Raw genomic sequence first — 22,866 nt, 5'->3', positions numbered from 1 at the left:
GGTGGGATGAGTGTTACTAAGAGTCAACGGATCAGGCGCACTCTGTTATGAGCCTGTACAATGCCCCTTGTATAAGCGCATGGAGACACAATCATCGTGCAGAAGGACTGCCATCCATTCTTGTACAAAATCTGTCATGGTATCATTCGCTATTGCTGTAAGCTTTTCGTACGAGAATATCATCCTAAGCTTATGAAGCCATTCTTCCTTGGAGGGGGCCTGGCCGCTCTTCCATTTTTGGGCAAGCGCCAGCCTTCCAGCTCGCAGCATGGCACCAATGACTTTGGGGTAAAGATTTGTTTCCGTCTCCAGCAAGGGGATACCCAGCAAGACTTCTAGTGGGTGCAAGGATGGACCGAACCCCTCAATATCTTTGATCCAGCTAAGTAGTTCCGACCAGTAAACCTGTATAATAGGACATCCCCACCACATGTGAAACCAGGTTCCCCTTTGGTGGCAACCCCTGGGGCAGAAAGGAGATACGTCTCGGAACATTTTGGACAGCAGGGATGGAGGGCGATGCCAGGAATGAAGAATTTTGAAGCTGTGTTCCATGGCAGCCGTGTATAGGGAGCCCGCGAAAATACCTTTAAAAACGGCCCTCCAGGTATGGTCATCCAAGGGCATCCCCAGTCTCTCCTCCCATATGCGTTTAAAGGGTTGTCTGCCCTCTAGGTCGGACGTTATCAAGACCATATAAAATTTGGACAGCGCACCCTTACGTGATGTACTCTTGGCCAGGATGGATTCAAATGGGGTGAGGGGGCGGCTCAGCTGTTCGGACCACCGGGGTTGGGACAAAATCCCCTTCAATCGTAAGTATTCAAAAATCGTGGGGGGCTTATCTACCAGGGCCTCAAGCAAGCTGCCATATTCTATGAAGCCCTCCTCTCGTGTCAGCTGGGAGACTCTTTCCAAGCCCAAGTCGGACCAGGCCTGTGTGTCGCGGAAGCCTCTTGTGTCTAGGTCGATAGGGGGCCCCCAGAGTGAGGATAGCGGGGAAGGCCAGGTGGTTAGGGGCTTGTTGGCCCTGCTAGGTTTCCATAGCGCCCACAGGGCTGCCAAGGTGGGGTGCATTTTTAGCTGGAGTGGGAGAACCTTAGGAGAGGCCCAAAAATAATCTCTAACCTTTTTCGGGTGGGCATGGATGTCTTCTATGTACGTCCAGTATGTGCCCATGTCATCTCGCATGTGTTCCAACATCACCCTGAGCTGGGCTGCCTTATAATAGAGTCGGAAGTCGGGGAGGCCAAAACCACCATGTGTCTTTGGGAGGGTTAAGGTGGAGGATTTGATTCTAGGTCTCTTACCATTCCAAATAAAATGAAGGACACGGGACTGCAGTGTTTCAAAGAAAGTCTCGGGTATCACAACAGGAAGTGCTGCGAAGAGGTAGAGGAGGCGGGGCAGGACATTCATCTTGATTGTGACCATGCGACCCAGCCAGGAAAGCGTGAGGGGAGCCCATCTAGTAAGGTCGTTGCTAATACGGGTAAGGATCCCTGGGAAGTTGCACTGGAATAGCTGTGACAGGTCTCTGGGGATGGTAGTGCCCAGATACCTCGTGGATTCTCTTTCGATTCTGACCCCTAGAATATCGGAGTTGCTTCCAACATCCAGGTCGCTCTGGCCGATGGGCATGATGCTTGATTTGGAAGTGTTTATCCTCAACCCGGAGAAAGAGCCAAAGGTGTGTATAAGGTCGAACAATCGGGGTAGGGATATCTGGATATTGGTTAGGTAGCCCAGGATGTCGTCTGCAAATAGAAAGAGTTTGAAGTCGCACTCCCCACATCGTATACCCGTGATTTCTGGGTCGTTCCTGACCGCTATAGCTAGAGGTTCCATTGCCAAAGCATACAATAAGGGTGACAAGGGGCATCCCTGCCGGGTGCCCCTGGTGAGGGAAAAGGGCTCCGAGGTGCCTCCGTTAACTAACACTCTCGCTGTGGGGCTGTTGTAGAGTGCTGCTACCCACCCACAAAAATTGTCCCCCAAGCCCATCTTCCGGAGGACCTTGCCCATGTAGGGCCACTCGACCCGGTCGAATGCCTTTTCTGAGTCGAGTGAAAGGAGGTACCCTTCCACTCCCTGCCTGGATGTCTCGTGCATGAGGTCGAGGGTTTTCCTTATGTTATCGGACCCCTGGCGCCCCGGGATGAAGCCCACCTGGTCTCCGTGCACTAGGGTGGGGAGGAGTTTTGCCAGCCTATTCGCTAGGAGCTTGGCCAGTATCTTAACATCCGTGTTAAGAAGAGATATGGGGCGGTAAGATTGACATTGCGCGGGATCCTTACCCTCCTTAGGCAGAACTACAATCATAGCTGACATCATTGGGGAGGGTGCCTTGGTCTAGCGCGGCATTGAACATCTTGGCCATGAATGGAGCGAGTGCTGATCTATAGGTCTTATAAAACTTGACTGTGAAGCCATCATCTCCCGGGGCGGTGCCGCTCTTTAAAGAGGATATAGTGTCGATTATCTCCTCTGGGGAGATGGGGTGTTCTAGTGCCTCGGCTTTCTCAGGGAGAAGGCCCGGTATGGGGAGAGAGTCCAGGAATTGGTCGATGTCTTTCCCATTCCCAGTATATTCTGAACTGTACAATTTTTCATAGTATAACCTAAATTGCTCTGCGATCTTGGCGTCCCTCGCGGTAAGGTTCCCTTCCGTGGTGCGAACCGAATTGACCCTTCTACTATTCCTGAGTTCCCGAAGTCTCCAGGCCAATATCTTGTCCGCCTTTTCCCCCTTTTCCATATATTTTTGTTTCAAAAAAGAAAGCTTCCTTTCCGTTTGTCCCACTTGAAGGTCGGCTAGCTTAGCTCGCAACCCCTGCAATTCCTCCCATTGCCCAGGGAACATCTGTGTTTTCAGTTTTCCCCCTGGTTGGATGGCCGCTATCTTGCCTTTCAGCTGTTTCTCCTCGTGCTCCCTCACCCTCTTCCTTCTGGACCCAATACTTATGAGTGTGCCTCTAATGGTTGCTTTAAATGCCTCCCATACTCCCATGGTGCCTACCTCTCCATTGTCGTTCAGGGCGAAGTAATCTTCTATGGCTACCAGGATGGTTTGGCGTATCTCCCTATCTTGTAAGAGGAGGTCATTGCACTTCCATCGGGTTTCAGCTACCGGGGCGGGGGGGAGGCCAATCTTTATCGTCACCATATCGTGGTCTGTCCAAGGGACAGTCTCTACCCCCGAGCTTGTGACCTCTCCCTGCAACGATGAGTACACCAGGATGTAATCTATGCGTGAAAAAGCATCGTGAGGCTTGGAGTAGAAAGTGTAGTCGGGGTTCCGGCCCTGTACAGTGACATGTGTATCGCACAACCCCAGCACCCCATTCACCTCCTGAAAGGCCTTCGCCAACTTCCTATGGTGACGGATGTTGGGGCAGGGATTTGCAGACTTCCTGTCCCGCTCGGGGCAAAGCACCATATTAAAGTCCCCCCCCACCAATAGGGTGCCCTCGGAGAATGCCAATATTGTTCCTCTCATACCCTCCCAGAAGGTGTCTTGTGCTTCATTCGGGGCCTATATGCAGACCAGGGTGAACAAGCGGCCCCGCACCTCCCCTTTCACCATGAGATACCGACCCTCTGGGTCTGCTTTCGAGGCTTTAAACCTAAAGTGGGCCCCAGGGGCTACCAACAGGGCAACTCCCCGCTTCTTCGTTTGTGAAGAGGCCGTGAACAAATGCTCTATGGTATTGGCCTTGAGCTTAGGCTCTTTACCTCGAACCCAATGAGTCTCTTGTACAAAAAGGAAATGAAGACGTAACTTCGCAAACTCCCTTAGGATCAACGACCTCTTTGTAGGCGAGTTGAGCCCACGGACATTTAGTGACCCCACTGTTAAGGATAGGAGTGGATCATCCATGAAAAAAGATGTCAAGGCTCATAACTCCCTTCCCTGAATCGCAAGCGTCGCAGTTCCCACAATGTCTTTGCCGCCCACAACAGGCTCGGAGGAGCCCCCGGGGCGCACGAGTAACCCAAAAACTTAGCGCGCAACAGCAGTAACCCCAACACCCCAACCCCCCCTCGTCCCACCCCCCTCCCGCCTCCCCCCTGATCGCCTGGTTGATTCGTGACATTGTCAGGACAATCCAAACCAGGCCACCGGTGTCTCCCCCCTCCGGGCTCATATACTTCTTTTAACTTATGATTCGAGCCCCCCCCTATCCCCGGTTACAATACAATTCACAGACTACTACATCCCCTTCTGTTCACCTAGTCAAGTGTCACTTGCTTCGTGAGGCACCAGCGGCTCGTTTCCACCGTTCAAGGGAGCTGGAGACGTTGGGGCCACTCTCCTGTACTTTCTTTGGCCTCTGACTCTGCGCCTTTCCTTCGGTGCTTTGTTCCCTTTCGGACCTGTCGGGGGTCGCACACAGTTCTGGTCCTCCGTTTCCATACTTGGATTGTCTAATAGTTCGCCCGACACTCTCTGGATATCGTCTTCCGTGATCAATGCGTACTTGTAGCCCTCGAATTCAAAGGAGAGTGAAAAAGGATACCCCCACCTATACCTGACTCCCCTGGACTGGAGCATCTTCGTCAGGGGAGCACAGAGTCTGCGTCTCGCGAGGGTAAAGGCCGACAAATCCTGATATATCGAGATCCGGGCTCCTTCCCACTCCACCGGCCCCTTCTTGCGAGCTAATTCGATGATCCTGTCTTTTTCCGAGAAGTAGTGAAAGCGGACTAACACCGATCTGGGGCCTCGGGATGGTGCCCCTGCTCTGTGGGCTCTGTCGATGGTGGGTTCGCTGGTGTTAGCCCCTTCAAATAAGATTCCTATTACCACATTAACGGCCTTGATAATGTCTGCCTGCGTTTCGCCGTCGCGTTCTGGGAAGCCCAGGAAACGTAGGTTGCAACGACGTTCTCTATTCTCCAAATCGTCCATTTTTAGGGCGCATTTTTCTTCCCTTCTCTCGAGCTCCGACAAGCGCATGTCAAATTGGGTTTCAACGACGTCGGCTGAGGCTGTGTTGGATTCCAGTGCCTGGACCCTATCGTCCAAGTTATCCACCTTTTTGTCTAGGGTGTCTAATCGTAATGTAATGTCCGCTCTGAAGCCCTTAATTTCTTCCAATAGGGCTGCCATACCTCTGGTGACTGAGTTTGCGTCCATCGGTTCCTGTTGCACCTGGGCCGCCATTACGGGGGGCGTGCGATGAAACTTCTGCAAGGATTCCCTCCAGTTCATAGGCCTTAGCCCCAGTAGGCCCGGGATGCGAATCGTGGTGCTAGAGGCAGCCTCGGAGGTTAAAGCGGCGACTCCGTTCCGCGAGGGACTGGGGGCCAAAGAGCCTCCCTCTGTGGATGGTGGGGGAACTATTCAGGCCAGGCCTTATTACGTAGGTGATAGCCTCCCGTGTCTCGTGCTCTCCGGGTCAAGGGTTTAGCGGAGGTCCGCCCGTTTCCACCCGCGTTGATCCTTTCCGTTGTTACGTTCGGGGGGGTGGGGGGGCTCACCTCTTGTGCCCCGAAGGGGCTCACCGGGGTCCGCCTGCTCCTGCGGGTGAATCCCTGCTCCTCTCGGTGCGGGCCCTGTCTTGGCCGCCCGTGGTGCTATGCGCCTGTCCTCTTCTCCAAGGAGCGAGCCGCGGGTCACCTTCACCAGAAAGACCCGGGCGGGGGGAGGAATCCACTGGCAAGGGGCGCGCTCAGGCCCGGGCTCGTCGTAGATTTCCGCGGAGCCGCGGCGCCGCGGGGAGGAGGGGCTTCCGTCCCGCAGGGAAGTAAGTGCTCAGAAGTTCGGACTGGTTCCACCTACGAAGCTCAAATTTGGGCTGGGGGTGCCCGACACCTTCCTACAGGCTTGGGTGGTGTCGGTTTCTCACTCCTGGGGCGTCGGGGGGGGGGGGGCTCAGGTCCCGCGATCTGTGCCCTGTCGAGGAGACGAGCGGAGATGCGTCAGTCCATCTCTGCGCCCCCTGGTGGATCCCCCGCCCTGAATATTTTAATGAAGATATGGCAAAGTGCCAATTTCATTATGGACTACTGGCCCCTATGACATAGGCTTACTGAAAGGAGTTGGGGAAGTGAAGATTAAATTGAAACCAGGAGCAATTTTACCTCGAGCACGACAATATCCCATGTCTAGAGAGGCAGATGAAGGCATTTTTAAGACAATTTCCGCCATGCTGGACCAAGGTATTTTAGTGACGTCAAGAGTCACCATGTAATACGTCGATTTACCCAGTGAAAAAAGGGAAGGGGGGTCTTGGAGGCTAGTGCAAGACCTTCACCCAATAAACCAAATTGTAGAGGCCGAGTTCCGTCTAGTCCCCAATCCGTCTACAATTTTATGTAATATACCTGTTAATGCACGGTATTACACAGTGATTGACTTGAAAATGCATTTTTCTCAATCCCATTGCACACAGACTCACAAGATTTGACATGGTTTACTTTTAGACAAGTGCAATTAGAAGCACAATGCTGCCTCAGGGGTACTGTGAGTCCCCATCAATTTTTAAGCGTCCTCCAGATGGATTTGAGCAATATTGCTTTAGAGAGAGTTGTGCTGCAATATGTAGATGGCATTTTAGTTTTAAGCACCACAGAGGAAGAGTGCAGACGCAATTCTGTTCAGCTGATGATTATACTTGCTGACAAAGGATATAAGGATGACTAGGAAATGTTACAATATTGCCAACAAGAAGTGTTGTACATAGGCCAATTGATTTCACATGAGGGAAAGAAGGTCACCCCTGAAAGAGCTGAGGCCATTTTAAAAACAGCCAAGCCCGACACGATAAAACAAATGCATAGTTTTCTTAGGACTATGTAATTATGTCAGAGCATGGGTCTTTGACTACAGCTCATATACAAGGCCCCTTTTACAGGCCTTGAAAAAAAGCACAGGCAACGAAAGAAAAAATTGTGTGGACTGAGGCAATGGAAGAAGGGTTTGATTAATTGAAAAAAAGCAATCTGCACAGCCCCAGTTCTAGTCCCAACTATGCAGAGGAATTATTTTTATTCTCGCATACAGATGGTACTTTTATGACAGCAGTACTCACACAGAGAACCACGTTGGGGTACAAGCCCCTTGCATATTACAGTGGAATTTTGGACACAGTAATGAGAGGTCATTTTACATGCGAACAAAGTTTGGCAGCTGCTGCATTCGCCATAGAAAAGGCTACAAGCATAGTGATGGGATGCTCCGTGACGTTATTTGTTGAACACGCATTATTTGCCATTTTAGAAAAACCAAAAGGCACGTTGACTACTCAAAGGGCTTCTGCCTATGAGGTAATCATATCAACTCCAGCGATTAAAATAGTTCAATGTAAAATAGTGAATCCAGCCATGTTTATAGCTGAGCCAATTACCGAAGGAGAGCCAATACACGATTGTGCAAACTATGAAGAATTCTGTGATGAGCTCCCTAGAACAAAAAAGAATGCACTCGCAGGGGGAGAGATTGTCTTCATTGACGGGTCTTCGAGAATTGATCAAAATGATGGGAAAAGATATCCAGGCGCCGCGGTAGTGAAACATTTGGCAAATGGAGAATTTTAAGTGCTTGAGAGTACTCGATTGCCATCTCATTATTCAGCACAAGCTGCAGTTATTGGCGTTTATACTCGCAATTGAGAATCACGCAGACCAGGAAGTAACAGTGTACAGCGACTCTGCCTATGTGACATCAACGGTACACGCAGGATTAGCGCGCTGGAAAAGAAGGGGCTGCCTCAGAGCAGACAGGAACCACCAGTGCAGCACGCAGCCTTATTGGATAGGCTCATTAAGGCACTACAACTCCCGGTCAGCATAACAGTTGTTAAATGCGCAGCTCATATGAAAGTGACAGATTTTATCTCGCACGGAAATCAAGCAGCAGACGCTGAAGCTAAGCACATTGCAAATACAGATACAGGAATTATGAATATTAAAACCATTAATGTGAATGAAAGGATGACTGTGATGATGAGTGTGGATGAGGGATATAATCATATGGCTAAAACGCAAATAGTGGAGCTTCAAGGAGAGGCACTGCAAGAGGAAAAGAACTTGTGGAAGCGAAGAGGGTGTTCTTTAAACCCCTCTGAAGCATTGTGGCCACAAGACCGCACTGATAAACCAGTGATGCCTGTAGCCTTACTAAAGGTGGCGCTAGAACAGCTACACTACCCAGCACATACAACTATGGAGAAACTTGCTGTAACCATTGCTGAGGATTGGTTTGTACCGAACCTAATGAAGCATGTTGCATTTGTTTATTGTAAATTGTATTGTTTGCCAACAATTCACGGCTAGGAATACACTGCGCATAGAGAGGGGAGTCATCCCAAGACCTAATGGCCCTTTTCAGAACTTGCATATCGACTATGTCGACATGATACAAGTTTGTAATGGATATAGATACCTATTAGTTGTAGTATGTCCTTTCTCTAGATGGATAGAGGCAGGTCCTTGCACACACCCAGACTCTACCTGTGCAGCCAAGTTCTTAGTGCGCTAAGTGTATCCCAGATGGGGAGTGTGCGAAGTAATGAGATCAGAAAATGGACCTCACTTTGTTAATAAAGTTTTCCAACAGATCACCTCGTTGATTGGTATAAAAACACAAGTTTTCTTAGGCTCATCATCCGCAAGAAAATGTTATCTGTGAAAAGCTCAATGGCCTGTTAAAAGAAAGAATAGCTAAGTTGAAGCTTACTTTGAAAAAAGGGTGGTTGCATTGCCTACCACTGGCATTGTATGCATTGAGGAACCAACCAGGTTGTGACCACCATTTTACGTCGCATGGAATTGTGACAGGAAGGCGAATGAGAATACCTTTAATGCCTCCATCCCGAGTTAGAAGTGATGCTCAGCCAACGTCAGAAATATGAGGACTTGAATTGCAAAACTATTTGAACTGTTTAACATCTAGTTTTTCTGTGATTTCAGGACAGTTGCAGAGACGAGGGTGTAAGGCAGTACAGAACACAGGAGATGCTTCAACAACCCAAACTCCCGAATTTCTACGTCCAAGAATCTACCCAGGAGATAAAGTCCTAATTCGTAACCACACAAGGAAAAAGTGAGACGAGCCCCGTTTCAACTGTCCTTTTGTCGTTGAGGACGTGAAGCCATCTGCTGTGAAATTGCAGGGTAGGTGAGCTTGGATCTTCATGGGAGATATGAAGATCTACTCCAGAGAGACCCCTCTGCCTGCACCCCACCGCGAAGAAGCTACAAACATCAGGGAAGAACCACAGCACGTGCAGACGAGATTTATGACAAGGAAGGAGGACGCATAACCCGAAAAGCGGAAAAGGAACATACCAGTGGACTGTGGCTTAATTTGGACACTCCCTTTTTAGCTACAAATAAAAGAGTAAAAGGACACATTCGAACACTGTGCATCTTAGTTGCAGAGTAAAAGGATATACATTCTTCAAAGTCAATAAGCTATTGTGGCTTTTGACTAAGGCATACTTAAGCCTTGATCAAGAATAAGGATATGCCAAATTTTGAGCGTGGACACAGCAATTGGAAGAGGGTACAATACCCTGATTCCTTTTACACAGAGTTCTTGTTTGGCTCTACTCATGGTGTTACCCAGTGATGACCTTTCTAGATACATACTTACGTATCTTGAGTGGGTGTTACGTTCTTATCCTACGTTGGTGGGGAGAACTTGCCATATTCCAGCATAGATCCAAAATCCTGAAAATGAAAAACTTATTAGAAGATTGCTCATAATCATCACTGAAGAGTTTCTGAAGTTGCCCGAGTTCAGGGAGGAAAACACAAATGTCCTCATCAACTGACACAGCAGACTGGCCAGTGTGGTGTTCTTTCATATAATAGAATACCTGCATCTCGTTGGAAGACACACAGACGCAGTAACCTTCCTAAGAGATCCAAGAAATACTGCAAATTGAATGTGATCCTGGAAGGAATCATCATCCAGGTGGCAATCTATTCTGAAAGAAATCACAGAGCTGTGTCGAAATGTTCCTCCGAGGGACAGATCGAGGAATTGAATGAAGGACAAAAATATTTGTTCATGCTGACAGGGAAACTTGTCATCTGGACTGAAGCAGATTCGAGGGATTGATTGGGAACTAATAAATGAAGCAGATGTCATAGAGGTTCACCAAGGACATTGTTCTTCACGATAAAGGAACATTTGCATCCTGATTGGTGAAAAAACTGGTTCAAGAGAAAAATAAAGTCACTTTGTGAGGCATCCAGAAAGCAGACAATTGATGGACGAATGCTGAATGAAGACAACAGCTACCAGAAACAATCTACAAATGTAGAGCCATTAAAATTGTTTTTCCTTACTTAGCATCACATGTTCGAGATGGGGAACCAAAGCAGCAATATTGTGTTGTCCCAGGAGGATAGACGTACAAATTGTCACAGAAGTACATGCTGTCGAATTACTTAACACGGTCTTATTTACACATGCATTATATTCATCCTCATATTGCTTTCACTGACAGTGAGAACTGCTTTCTATATAGGAGCATATGATGCAAAGATTCCTGTATATGTTTCTGAGCAGAAGGAAACAGTGAGCGTGGAAACTACAAGGCAGCCTAGGCCCTACATAGTCATTCCTGTCCGAAGACAAAATTGAAAGATAGCTGAGCTTGAAATGGATGTTATCAGTAATAAATCACACACAGCACTTCCTTCAAACACTGCCTTTAAACACCGGAGACAGGGTCGGCGGACTGGGCAAAGTAAGGGGTTGACAAAGGTTGGGCCTACACAGATAATGCATGAAGACACCTAGTCCAACAACAAAAGGTCCAAGCACAAGTCCCACAGAAAGATCACACGCAGAGATTATAGCAGAATCTCTATGGCCGTTTTTAGCTATTTCCAGAAAGAGACAGATTGATAAAGAAAGACTTGCTGAACTTTCTTCTACACAGGGAACCCGGATGGATGATACTGCAAATTGGCCAGTCAGAAGAAGCTATACTGATGCATTCAAAGATGTAGTTATAGGTAACTACATGAAGACTTTGAGAACCAGAAGAAGCACTCAAGAAGATAATTATGAATTGAATGATTATCTAGACAGCACAGCACACTTGGGAAATAACATGGCACCAACACATGGAAGATGTTGGAAGGACGTCAGATGAAGAATGCTTCGTATGTGCATTCCTGCCATACAGCGTGGGGAAGTCGAAAATAGTCATAGCTATTGAAATTGATGTCCAAACAGCACATGGTCTTTCGCACATTGTACTTTGCAAAGGTCAATTTATGGGAAGTGATGCTTCTCAAATGGGCAACTGAAAAGACAGATCCAGACGAAGATGACCATATACAAGATATATAGACAAGAAACAGAGCCCATACGAGAATTCATGTGATCAGATATGAGAAGCCTGGAGTAAAAGGAGCTGGAATCAGATTGGAGGTGAACAAGAAATTGGAGGGTACAGGAAAAACTTCAGAAGAAGCTCGCAGATGGAAAAACAGAGGTCAAATGCAAATCTGGGGAACAGTACTGTCACCAGACGGATGGGAGAAAGGAGTGATTTGCAGAGCATGGTTAGTTATTGGCCGTTATCAACCTACTATTGACATGGGTCGAAGACAGAGGAGGACCCTTGTAGATAGTACCATTGGACAGTTCTAAAGTATGCTTCAGGAACAATGGTACAAGAAAAATGGGAGAAAATCAGAACTGTGGTCGAATCTTTGATGCACTAGGAATGAATATCAGAACAGCAGTAATTATGGATCATCATTGGGCGTGTGGATCCAAGGCCTACATCAGACTATCAAAGGATTGGGGAGGAATCTGCACATTGGTGAATGTCCATGTTCCTGCATTGGTGATTCCTAAAGGTGAACTGAACATTTATCGTTTCCTGAAAGCAGATGCTCATCTAAGAAAAGAAATCTGTGGAACTAATATCGAATGAAGAGCGAACTACATTTCAGCTAAATCAATAGAAGCCTTTGATGCTATACCATATGAACAGACTGTTCAGCTAGACTTCTTCAGTGTTCACGTTGATCTTTATGCCAAGGATCCAGGTTGGAGCAAATACTATGTGGCTTCAGATCACCAGATGGGAACTGCTACAGACGATTAATACTACCATAAAGGGATTCAATGCAATCAGAAAAGAGCAGAGAGCTGTAAGATTGATGACCCTCCAGAACAGATCTGTCCTAGATATGATCAAAGCTATGGATGGAGGAGTTTGTGCCAAAATTAGAGAATCATGTTGCACATTTATACCTTCACATGACGACGAGCATGGAACATTGACAGAGGCCAAAGATATTCTAGCGAAGCTCCATTGTAAGATGATAGAAGAGGTCAAAGACATTGCTAAGGAAAGCTGGTTTGGATCACTCTTCTCATGGGTTCCACAATGGATGGCACATATGCTCAAGTTTTTAGGAGCTTTATTATTATTAGTAATGCTTGTATTCTGTGTGATCAAGATAATACTCTCACAATGCAAGAAGACAGCAAAGAAAGCCATAGCGATGAAGATTATGACTGATGTTGAACCAGGATGGAAGCCTAAATATCTGACCGATGAAGAAATCTGAGACTTTGTGAAGGCCAGTATCTATGCACCTGAGGGAACAAAGTTAGTGTCTCCAAAAGGAACATAGGAAATATGTGGGGAGATGGATCTACTGCAGTCCAAGTGGACAGTGCATGCTCATGACATGGAACAAGGATGAGAATTTGAAATCAGCTGGATGCTTGAAGGAGGTTATAAAGATATGGATCCCTAAGAAGCATTTCTTGAGACCAGGATGTCTGCATTTGGAAGAAGAGGTGAGAGTGGTCGATGAATCGCCCAGAGGGGGGAGTGTAGAGGAGCCAAGTACCCCCACTCCATCTGCCCTGCCTACATCACCTGAAGCGTATGAACCAAAATATGTGACGTATACTGAACAGTTAAACCAGCAAAGAGAAGAGCAAGGGCTCTGTGCAGTACCCATAAGAATACCTATACCTAAGAGAATATGGGAGGTAAAGTACTCATTGAGGAAAACATACTTACATCCAAGACAATATGACGGCCATTTGAACGAGATTCCTGATGAAACAAAGAAACTGAATGACCAGGATGAATGGTGACGTCATACAAAGTTGAATCGACTCCCAGGTTAAAAGATAACCAGACTAGAGAGGCAGACGATTTATAAAGAACAAAGACGTACCAATGATAAGTGACATCTTGGGATCAAGATGAAGAAACTTATGCCACAAACTTGATGAAAATTTTTAGTTAGTTTAAACGTGTACAGATGCAATGAAACACAAGCAGCAAAGAAATCATGAAGCAAGCCACATGCTTAAATTGATTAGACCGCGGCAAGCGCCAACAAATACCTATATACCTCATAGGTACATTTGGATTAAGTGAAGAATTAATGTTTCCAATACGTATAGGTCATGATGCCTACCCCCGGAGCACCAGGACAGGCCCAGCACCCCCGGGAGCAGGCATCATGCCCTCGGTTAAAAGCCCAGCGGCCCCTAATAGGGGCTCTTTGGACTTTGTCCTGGCGCCTTTGGCGCCAGGCTCATGTTGGACATCAGTCCTGGCGCCATACTCATAAAAGAGGGTGTTTGGTGCACTTACCTGACGCAGACCATGCTGCATGAAGCCTCAAGCCAAATGAGGCTTAGGAGGGACTATTTTATCAAAGGAACTATTTTACTTGGGTGGGGACCTTGGAAGAATACTTACCTGGAACTTCTTCCAAGGCTATTTAAAGTACGCCCGGACTGCCACACGTGCTTCGCGTTGCTCTGCATCTAGCAGCTGAACGCTCACCGTGCCTGCTCCTGCATCTTGCCTCCAGCCACGCCCGCCTCGATCTTGGGATACCTGAAAGGAAGGAAGGGAAGAGAAAAGGTGAAAACCAAGAACTTAATCTAACTTCCTACCTGTGTCCGGAACCATCACGCCAGCGATCCTGAAGATAGACTTTCTTTAAAAGCATCGCGCTACTTGTTGCAGCGCCGCGCATCACTCACCTGCCTCGTGGGCTCTTCAATATCCACCGCAACCTTCTGGACATTCCACCACATCTCTGCACCTGCAGGGGAGAAGAAGAGACAAAAGGTGAGCAGGAGGAACAAATGAGGAAAGCCTGATTTTCCGTCACAAGACTTACCTGGCCATATTTGACGGAACCACTCCTCATTTCGGGTCGGCGCCACTTCTTGGCCTGGTACCGCACCCCGGCCCCTAAGGGGGAAAAAAGAAAGACATTACTAGAGGGATTCAAAGACATTTAAAGGGATCATTTTATCACAAACTCACCTGAGTTTATCTCCGGCAATATCCCTCGAAGCATCACTTCCACTCTGCACCTGAAAATAAGGACAGATCGCAGGTTAAGAAAAGCAAACAAAGAGAAGACTACTCTGGAACTTTTTAAATTGCATACTTACGGCATTTCGCCTTCCGAAACCAGTGAAGTAACTGGTCAAATACACGCCCCTGCACCAGAAGCAGGATGGAGAGCTCATCCATTCAAACATTAAGGTGAGCCTTGATTGGGGATTTCGGAGGTGGTCAGAGAAGAACAAAGGGGAGGTGGGAAGCAATCACAATACTCTGCAGACAGTTAATCCCCTTTCTCCACCTACAGAAAGATTTTTCTACGGGCCAGACAAGCCAGATTTGGGGGTCCAGTTCAGTCGGTGTTTCGAATCCTGCGCATCACGCTTGAAGAGGTCATAGCAATCCAGACCAGGTCAGCGCCTCCGTGGGAGCCAGGTGAGCGTTACAGTATAAAGCAGTACTGAACAACGCAAGAAGGCCTCCGTTCAGTGTCCCAGTTACACAAAGCAATTGAATTAAACGATCTATTTCAGCTAAGGAGTTCACTGTGCCAAGGTCTTATCAAACTAGGATTTTGCTGACATTAGATATAATTAACATGAAAGAACAGAAGCTCCTGTTTAGGAAGGTCAAGCAAAAACAAAAGACGTCAGAGGACTATTGGAGAATAAAATCAAATACACGAAAAGACTCAATTCATGGTGTCAGTCACGTGTTGCAAGAAAGTTTGACAAACGAGAAGATCACACCTACGCACGGAAGCCGGATAGTACCCATACTCCTTAAAAATTCTTAGAGAACAGTACAGACTCATGGCCAATTTCAAAGGACTAATTGACACTGGACCATCAAGGTGATGATGGTCACATTTTTTAATTGGTGGAAAGCTGGTATCAAGACAAGCTCACTCGCACCTTGTTGTTCGGTCTGCGTGCTGCTCACGTAGGTGGAAATTACTGAAGTGGGGTTAGTAGCCAACCAATCGCAGGGGACGACGTAGTTGAGGGTCCTATAGTTTGTGTAGCCAATTGGACGTCGTACATTTAGTTACATTCAAAATGGCCATTTTGAAGGGAGGGCTTAGTTGCCCCACGTGATGTTAAATATCCTATTAGCTCTCTCTGTTACTCCATACAGATATAGTACCTATGCTTAGTTATTCACTTAGAAACAATCCCGCTTCCCGATAAGTTTCTGTAGTTTGCCACGTAGGATGACGTTGGTAATGACGCAGGGCAACACATCAGCTATGACCAATTAGAGGTAGAAGAACCCAACTTTATGAAATAGAGTCGGAGTATCGAGCGATTGCTGATGTTCGTTGTACACCCTGTTTTAAAGACTTTTGCCCAACTATGAGTCGTCTCGATTATTGATGTGCGAGTAAAATCTGCATTACCATCCATCTTCAGGGTATTGCTACTCATCTTAAAGGGCTGGAAGCCTCCAGTTCAGATCAACATTGTGTCCTCTGCACCATTCGCAAAACTTACGCCAACGGTACAGGGATATGGTTGCCGGATGCCTGGCTGAAAGCGACATCTCCATAACGTCATCTGGGAAGTCCCAATCCTTATATCTCAACCTTTCTTGACCTTTTGATGGAGAACCTGACCCCCACCCTCCCTCTCGCTCTCTCTCCCTTCCTCTCTCCCTCCCCCTCCCACGTGCTCCTCTTTGTGGGGAAGACGACGTGGAGGACAGATGGACATTTCTAGAAGGTCCGGGTACCACGCTCTCCTGGCCCGATCCGAAGCAATTAGGATCATGTGGGACCTGAATCTCCTTAGAACCTGAGGAATGACAGGGACCGGAGGAAACGCATACAGAAGTGGGAATGATCAATCCAACGACGAACGTGTCCCCTAAAGCTCCTCTCAGAGGAAATTCCCCTGAGCAATGTGTCTCGTACTTCCGGTTGGTACCGGTCACGAACAGATCCATTTGAGGGGTTCCCCAAAGGGTGAAGATCTCTTGAAGGACTTCCTGAGCTAATTCCCACTGGTGGGAGACTGCACTCTGCTTGCTCAGAGCGTCCATCGCCATATTCTCCTCTCCGGCCAGATGAACTGCAGAGAGTGAGATTCCCTGGTGTATTGACCAGAACCACAGCTGCATCGCCTCTCTGCACAGCGGAAGCGATCCTACACCCTCCACCCCCTTTTTGTTGAGGTAATGCATGGCCAGTGTTGACTCATGATCAGGACACTCTTCCTGCGTACAAAAGGCAGAAAAGCCTTCAGGGAAAGCCTGATTGCCCTCAGCTCCAAAAGATTTATGTGAAGTCTGGCCTCCGACAGACCAACGACCGCTGGTGGTCAGCTCATTGGCGTGAGCCCCCCATCCTGTGAAGGAAGCATCCGTCACTACTGTCACCTCTGGCCACAGTTGCCAAAACGGCTCTCCCTTCATCAGATTCCCTTCACTGGCCCACCACAGAAGATCCTGTGAGACCGTGAGCGGAATCTGAAGGAGATCAGACATCTTGCCCAAGAATTGTGACCACAGTGTCCTGAGGGCCCATTGAAAGGATCTCATCTGCAGTGTGGCCTCCAGCACCAGAAAAATGCAGGACGCCATGAGGCCGAGCAACCTTAAGAATTTGAAAACCGGGACACTCTGGGCATGTTGAAATTTGTCGACCATCTGGACAATGTGATGAGCCCTCACCTTGGGAGGCGAGCACTTCCCCAAGGATGTGTCCAACACAGCCCCGATGTACTGGAGCTGTTGGGAAGGTGTCATATGCGACTTCTTGAAATTGAGGGAGAAGCCCAGCTTGTGAAGCGAGTGGCAGGTGATGCCGAGATGATCCAAGGCCTGTTCGAGAGAACGCGCTTGGATCAGTCAGTCATCCAGTTAGGGGTAAACGTGTACCCCACCCCTTTCCTGAGATACGCTGCCACCACCACCACGAGTTTGGTGAACACCCTCGGGGCGGAGGTCAACCCAAATGACATGACCTGAAACTGAAAGCGCGAGCTGCCAACGGCGAACCGCAGGTATTTTCTGTGCTTTGGATGGATCAGGACATGAAAATAAGCATCCTGTAGGTCCAATGACACCAACCAATCCTGAAGTCGAAGGACCTGAGAGATAGTGACCATCTTGAACTTGTCCGTCCTGAGGAACTTGTTCAAGCGACCCAAGTCCAAGATGGGTCTCAGTCCTCTGTCTTTCTTGGGAATCAAAAAATATGGGGAATACCAGCCCTTGTTCCTCTCCGCCACAGGCACTAGTTCTATAGCGCCTTTCTACAACAGGGTCAAGATTTCCTGCACAAGGAGCGGATCCAGAATCTTCAAATAGTTTCCCCGGTGGATTGTCGTGAGGCCGATTTACGAAGGGTAGGCACTAGCCGTGGGCTATTGTTTCCAGAACCCACGGAATGGCTCGCCACTCTTCGAGATGCTGAGACAGTCTGCCCCCAACCATCGAACAATGAGACCTGGACTTATAGCTGTTTCAGAGTGGCTGTGGCAGCGCCTGAAGGCAAAGAGGCAGCTGCTTGAGCGGCTTTGGCACCTCGTCCCCGTCCACTGTAAAGACCCTTACGGAGGCCCCTTTGACTGGCCGCTCCTCTCGCTCTACCAAAAGAGTAGTAACGAAAGGAACCTCTACACTGCTGTCCTCTAGGACGAAAAGGCAGAGGTTGACGCACAGCTGCACCTAAAGATTTAGCAGCTGCTTTGGAGGTCTGCAACCTCTCAAGACTCAGCCTTGCTGCCAAACAAATGAGAGCCGTCAAAGGGCATTTTGAGAAGACAGGCCTGCACATCCGGTGCAAAGCCCAACTTCCGCAACCACGCAAACCTGCGCATCACGGTGCTCGCAGCCATGGACCGGCTGACACTATCTGCCGCGTCCAACCCAGACTGAAGGGATTCACACATTGCATCCATGCCATCCTGCACAATAGCGAGGAACCCATCCCTTTCTTCCCCTTCGGGAATATGCTCAGCTGCCAGAGAGAGAGACATTTCCACAGAGTGTGAAAATTTGGCCAAGGCACAGGTGGCGTTGGCCGATTGAAGGGCCATACTCCCAGCCGAAAATACCTTGCGTGTCCATCCATCGAAGCGCTTGTTGTCCCTATCAGGAGGGATGGTAGGGTACGCCACCTGCCTCGAGGTGGCCGTGACCACCTGAACCACCAAACTCTCAGGAGTGGGGTGTGTGGATAGGTAGCTTGGGTCGCTACTGGATGGCTGGTATTTTAGTCAACGACTTGTTGACCGCTGGAAGAGACTTTGGGGTGTTCCAAGCAGTAGCCACCCTTTTCTGTAACGCCATGTGAAAAGGCAACACTGGGTCAGTGGATAGACCCTGATCTAAAATGTCAGTCAGGCCATCCCGATCGAATTCAACTGGAGGGCCGGACCACCCCAGGTACTCTGTAACCCTCGACATCAACCTCCTATAGGAGGATTCAGCATGAGCCCCAGGCTCTGGCCGGCCAAACTCCATCTCAGGAGATATGTCCAGGCCACTGGCATGTCAAGATTGATGCAGATCCTCCGGCTGACTGTCCTCAGAAAAGACCATGTCAGGAGCTTCAGGGGTGTCACCAGGAGCATCAAAAGGCTCCAACTCCGCATCAGATGTCTCCTCATCCTCATAGATATCCTGTAGAGAATGAAAGAACTCCCTCCTAGGTACAGGAGCAGACCTGGAGTCAGGAGACTGTCTCACAGTCTTAGACCGAGCAGTCCTCAGAGGTTCCACAGCTCTAGGGGCCTCCACCGGCCAATTCAGGCTTTTAGGCCCCAATGCATAGAGGGCGCCGACGGCTTCGGCGTCGACAATGACACTGAGGGCCTGACCGAGGGCAAGGCCCCGACAGCCGCACTCGATGGGCACAGCCCCGATGGGGTGGACACCTTCCTTGACACCTTCCCAGATTTCCACCGTTTTGTTGGGGACGAAGACTGCAAGCTGGATCTGGCACATCTCTGGTGATCTACCGCAGCCATGTCCGAATGAGACCTCAACGGTTCCTGATGTTTATCGCGCTGACTGCCCAGACCCGAAGGCGCGGACGGAACGGGACAGTGCCCTGGGATTGAAAAATCTCCAGCATTTTCTCCCTGAATGCCTTGCACTCCTCAGGAGTAGAGGGTTTAGTGGGGCAAGCCACTTTCCTCGCAGAGCCATCCGACGGGGAAGGCGACCAGTGATGCTGCTTCCGGGAGTGCCTCGACGTGGACGACAAGTGGCGAGAACCAATCCGGGACCGAGATCCCCTGGACTCCCTCTGACTGGGTGAGTCACCCCTCGAGTCGTCGGTGGAAAGACCAGCAATTTTACTGGATTTACAGTGTTTGGATACCCGACCTACCTGCAGCTTCCCCTTATGCTCCCGCAAGGCCTTGGCAGTCAACGACTGGCACTTCGAGCAGTCTGTCGTGGCTCTCGCACAGACACCACAAACGGATACGGTGCAGGTCCTTGATGGACATCTTGGACTTACAGTCCCTGCACTTTTTAAAGCCCGACCGCTGGGTCGGAGGGGTAGAAGAAGAAATTATCGAAGATAACACGAGGCGCGCCGAGTTCTCGAAGCAAACACGTTTGCGGGAAAAAAAGAACTGAGGCTACGGGCGCCGTGCATCCTACTTATAATATCCGATGATGTCACCCTCGACGGAGGCCTTTGAGGGACATCGACCCAACGCCGTTGACTGCAAAAGTTCCGAAGCAGCACAGCTGTGGACATTACATGTCAAAGATGTGGAATACATTGGACACAATCCATTCGAAAGACACCTTCAAAGCGAGATGCTTAAAAATGCATTTTTATAGGCTCAAATGGCAAAATCATTAGTCTGTAAAACAATACTTAAATCCCTATCAGATTTGGTCTTTGAGTGGCTGTAACATTTTTTATTCCTTACATTAATTCCTTTGCTAAAGGTCTTTCACCCTGAGACGTTACACTGTGAAGCAACAGTTAAACGCTGCTAGGGAATCCTTCAGTGCATGTTAATAAAGGTCACTATTAAGTATGAAACTTGCTGACAATTCACAACACTGAAGCACAGCATGTCACCTGCGCCATAAAAAATATATTTTACATGTATTAAAGTAGCAATATCTCGTATTGGGTTTTCATGGTTCTTCGATTTATTTCCATAAACCTTTGAGGCAGTTTTAATTGTCGGAAATCTATGATTTGTAGAGCCAGGCTGCTAAATTCATAGTGGGTTGATTCGGGGCGAGTGGCAATTTCTTGAAAAGAATGGTTTACTAAGAATGAAAGCTCTTAGTTGTCCTCCCACCCCAGGTATCAAGTACAATTTACAGTCCTTTTTACAAAGTCTGCAGGTAGACAGCTGGTATACTTTGTGCACTGGCACCATTTGTTGCTGCCCCAGAATTCAGCTCCGACTAGGAAAACCTTTGCCAGATCTTCAAGTGCTTCCTTCCAGTATGTTGCTGGGAAGTGTAGAATCCGTACATTGGTCACCATGGATACATTTAAGTGACTCGCCACGTTACTGCACATTGTTGGAACTTTACATGATTCAAATAATATTCCTCAGACTTTTCACCTAGATTAGACAGTTCCATGTGAATATGTTGCCTGAAAAATGCCATCAAGAAGGCACATCTCTTTTCCTGGCCCTTAAAATACTTTCCACAATTATTCTAGGAGGGCTGTCAATTACGATTATAAACGTCAATCCTAGAATATTCAGGGAAAGGGATTTGATTTTACTGAGTGTGCAAAATCAGGGAAATGTTGCCCCCCTGGCAGCATCTTCCTTGACGGGATGCTCACTGGATACAGATCAGATCCTTTATGCAACCAATTGCAATGCTCGGACAATCAAAGCAGGTATTCATGGATTCCACATTGTCCTCCATGGCAATGACTAAGCAATATATTTTCAGTGGTTGTCTGGTGTTGTAAGCGTCTGAGCCAGGAGTGTGTCTCCCTGTAACAGCAGGGGGCTATTGCTCCACAGTCATTGCAGCCGCCTTGGTCAGACTACCCCTGCTAGAAAGTGGGTTTCTGTGCTAAAAATATGATTTTGTGTTTAGTGTCTTCAGATGGCTTCTTTGAGCAGGTATAGGAAGTATGGGTGAATGCAATCTTAAGTGGTGGAAGCTCAACGGTGGTGCTGGGTACCTACTGCGTAATCAGGGCATGCTCTCAACAATAGCTGCTCAATCGGTCATGACCTCTTGTCTGCTACCAAAAATGGAAAAAGGGCCGGGCTCTAATTACCCGGCCAGAGGCAATGATGGGACAGAACCTGTTGGTCCCGATTCATCATCCATCTGCAAGGATTTACCCTTGTTTCTGCCCCACGCCACAGCTGTTTCTTTCCTGCCCCACAGAGACCCGTTTGTTAAGATAGGTACACCTCCAGTTTTGGGGGAACCACACAGCCTATGACTATTGCATCGCCTTTCTGGGAAGCATGTCTTTTTTGAAATTTATTTTTTTATTTTTATTGTGCTATTTTAGTTCATTTAAACTTTTAACACATGGATTCTTAATGTCTCTTTAAAACATGGAGGTCATCATTCCCACCTTTTTCCTTACCACCCACACTGCGTTCAACTCTTACTGTTATCTACAATTCCTTCAATCAAAGAATCGTCCATTTTATTCATTACTTCCTCTAAAAAGCAAATTCCGATACAAGGAAGTCCGATTTTTTCGCCAGATAGAAACCTTTTCCACCAGCCTTCTGCTGTTTCTGTTACACTATTGTTGACGTATTTCACCAGAAACAGCATTCTCGACTCTGTCAAGGCCTTGCAATAGATCATTAAATGTTTCACTGTTTCAGTTTGCCCTTCATTACAACACACCCAACAATTGCCCTCATTTATCCCCCTTTGTCGCGTTCGCCACAGATATCCATGTGTTTGATAGATGTTTAATCTAATTCGAAGGAGTGCGTCTGTGAAATTTACTGGGGAATTGTTGGAGATACTTTGGAATTTCATTCCGTTTCCTTTGTTCATCTGCTCTGTCCCTCAAACTTTTGTATGATAGTTTTTCATCTTGTGTTGTGATCCAGTCTAAGCGTTTTAGTTTCTCCTTCACTCCGTCTGAATGTTACTAGACAATCTAGTGAAGAGTTTAACCACTCCAGATGCTCTATGCATTTTGTTTTCCATTCATTTAGCAAGTTAGTTCCTTTCTTGCTACCATTTACTTTTTAACATGTGTAACTTTGCGCCAGCTTTCCTTCCATTATTTTTCTCAGCAGTTTTAGTGATTTAGTGATTTCCACACAATCACTGAATGTAGTGATTGCAGCCCCAGCTCTTACCGTGGCTATTGGTAAGCTCTGAGGTAGTCTCTGGACTTTTTATTCCAGAATTTACTCTTACTCTCCATCTTGGACCAAATGCTCCAGTCTACATTGATGATTCCTTCTCCACCATAAGTGAGGCATGGTACTGCTTTTTCTAAGTAGAATTGGGACCATGGTAAATTTCCGTACCGTGCGTGCATGATCGCACCTTGTACTGCTAGTGCTGTTACTTTTTTTCCCCGCTCCTTTTGCCAAATCATTTCTTTTTCGTATACATT

The sequence above is a fragment of the Ambystoma mexicanum genome, chromosome 9, assembly GCF_040938575.1.
Source record: "Ambystoma mexicanum isolate Mex_15411 chromosome 9, UKY_AmexF1_1, whole genome shotgun sequence".
Lineage (NCBI taxonomy): Eukaryota > Metazoa > Chordata > Amphibia > Caudata > Ambystomatidae > Ambystoma > Ambystoma mexicanum.
The sequence above is the reverse complement of the archived record's forward strand: the minus strand, read 5'-3'. Positions refer to the sequence as shown.